Genomic DNA, 2,500 nt, shown 5'->3' with positions numbered 1-2,500 from the left:
AGCATTCCTTCCATCTCTGGTCGGAACTCTGTTTGCATGTATTAGCTCTAGAATTACCACAGTTATCCAAGTAAATGTGTGTACGATCTAAGAAACCATAACTGATTTAATGAGCCATTCGCGGTTTCACCTTAATTTGGCTTGCACTGAGACATGCATGGCTTAATCTTTGAGACAAGCATATGACTACTGGCAGGATCAACCAGGGAGCTTCGATACAAAATCTCGGCTCGGACGTGCGCCACCCATCGCCGACCGGGTCTCGTAGCCCGGTCGGCCGCGCGTCTACTGTAAGTTTCGGGACTGCACGCAGGCAGCCCCGGATCCGTGTGCCGCCACCTTCGACACTCGGCTTATAAGCGTTCGAACGATCTCCCGTACCCGTCGGCTAGATTGAAAGCGTCTGGGATACGTTGTTATAACATCTCTGGTCTTTGAGTGTACGCTCGGAAAGAAGCGAGTTGACGCGTGCGTTGGAGCGTTCGGCCTTCCGTGTTTCACGGAGAGCCGAACTTCTTGGTACCGCGTCAAGGGCCATTCGGTCTGAGACACCGACCCGCGGTAATGCAGTGACGATAGATGAAACAACGCGAGTCGCGTAGTTTCTTTGGTACGAGGCACGGAACGGTCCGCGAACGCCCGCTCCTGGTCTACGCCGAAGTACGTATCGTGCTCGAGCACGTACCGGTACGGCGTAGCAGGCGGACGACGGGAGACCGGCCCGACCGACTCGCTCCTCTTACTAGTAGGAGCCTGGCCGCTAGGACGTCGGCGCCGGTACGGTGGTAGCACGGTCGGCTTACGGGGCGAAACCTCCGCGGGCTATCGAAAAAATTTCGAACTCCGGGAACTTTGTCGAAATTAACCGAGGCTCATATGACGATGTTCCGACAGGCTCCCGGCCCGGATCGACTCCGGGACGCCGCGCATCGCCTTTCGGTCGACTCGGACCGAAATTTTTACAAGTCCCGTCTGTCCGGATCGACTCCGGGACGCCGCGCGTCGCCTTTCGCTCGACTCGTACCGCAGCTTCGACGAGTCCCGTCGGCCCGTATCGACTCCGGCACGCCGCGCATCGCCTTTCTGTCGACTCGGACCGTAATTTTTACAAGTCCCGTCGGCCCGGATCGAATCCGGGACGCCGCGCATCGCCTTTCTGTCGACTCGGACCGAAAGTTTCGCAAGTCGACGTCGGCCCGGATCGACTCCGGGACGCCGCGCGTCGCCTTTCGCTCGACTCGGACCGGAATTTTCACAAGTCCCGTCTGTCCGGATCGACTCCGGGACGCCGCGCGTCGCCTTTCGCTCGACTCGGACCGGAATTTTCACAAGTCCCGTCGGCCCGGATCGAATCCGGGACGCCGCGCATCGCCTTTCTGTCGACTCGGACCGAAAGTTTCACAAGTCGACGTCGGCCCGGATCGACTCCGGGACGCCGCGCGTCGCCTTTCGCTCGACTCGGACCGAAATTTTCACAAGTCCCGTCTGTCCGGATCGACTCCGGGACGCCGCGCGTCGCCTTTCGCTCGACTCGTACCGCAGCTTCAACGAGTCCCGTCGGCCCGTATCGACTCCGGGACGCCGCGCATCGCCTCTCGGTCGACTCGGACCGAAAGTTTTACAAGTCCCGTCTGTCCGGATCGACTCCGGGACGCCGCGCATCGCCTTTCTGTCGACTCGGACCGAAACTTCGTCGAGTCCCGTCGGCCCGTATCGACTCCGGCACGCCGCGCATCGCCTTTCGCTCGACTCGTACCGCAGCTTCGACGAGTCCCGTCGGCCCGTATCGACTCCGGGACGCCGCGCATCGCCTCTCGGTCGACTCGGACCGAAAGTTTTACAAGTCCCGTCTGTCCGGAACGACTCCGGGACGCCGCGCGTCGCCTTTCGCTCGACTCGTACCGCAGCTTCGACGAGTCCCGTCGGCCCGTATCGACTCCGGGACGCCGCGCATCGCCTCTCGGTCGACTCGGACCCAAAGTTTTACAAGTCCCGTCTGTCCGGATCGACTCCGGTACGCCGCGCGTCGCCTTTCGCTCGACCCGGACCGAAATTTTCACAAGTCCGGTCGGCCCGTATCGACTCCGGGACGCCGCGCATCGCCTCTCGGTCGACTCGGACCGAAATTTTCACAAGTCCCGTCGGCCCGGATCGACTCCGGTACGCCGCGCGTCGCCTTTCGCTCGACTCGGACCGAAATTTTCACAAATCCGGTCGGCCCGGATCGACTCCGGTACGCCGCGCGTCGCCTTTCGCTCGACTCGGACCGTAATTTTTACAAGTCCCGTCTGTCCGGATCGACCCCGGGACGCCGCGCGTCGCCTTTCGCTCGACTCGTACCGCAGCTTCAACGAGTCCCGTCGGCCCGGATCGACTCCGGGAGGCCGCGCATCGCCCTCCGCTTGACTCAGAACGAAACTTCACTGAGTCCCGTCGGCCCGTATCGACTCCGGTACGCCGCGCGTCGCCTTTCGCTCGACCCGGACCGAAATTTTCACAA

At 61.5% G+C, this 2,500-nt stretch overlaps 1 non-coding gene across 1 annotated transcript in view; it reads right to left on the bottom strand.

Annotated features, from left to right (window-relative positions):
* Nucleotides 1–209, bottom strand: part of LOC124224513 (small subunit ribosomal RNA) — a 1,913-nt gene extending 1,704 nt beyond the window's left edge. The window contains exon 1 of the ribosomal RNA XR_006884800.1: nucleotides 1–209. This exon is cut by the window's left edge and continues 1,704 nt beyond it. This is a non-coding gene — a ribosomal RNA (small subunit ribosomal RNA).
* Between the last annotated feature and the right edge of the window lie 2,291 nt (nucleotides 210–2,500).

Source organism: Neodiprion pinetum, unplaced genomic scaffold, assembly GCF_021155775.2.
Source record: "Neodiprion pinetum isolate iyNeoPine1 unplaced genomic scaffold, iyNeoPine1.2 ptg000173l, whole genome shotgun sequence".
Taxonomy (NCBI): domain Eukaryota; kingdom Metazoa; phylum Arthropoda; class Insecta; order Hymenoptera; family Diprionidae; genus Neodiprion; species Neodiprion pinetum.
The sequence above is the reverse complement of the archived record's forward strand: the minus strand, read 5'-3'. Positions and strand labels throughout refer to the sequence as shown.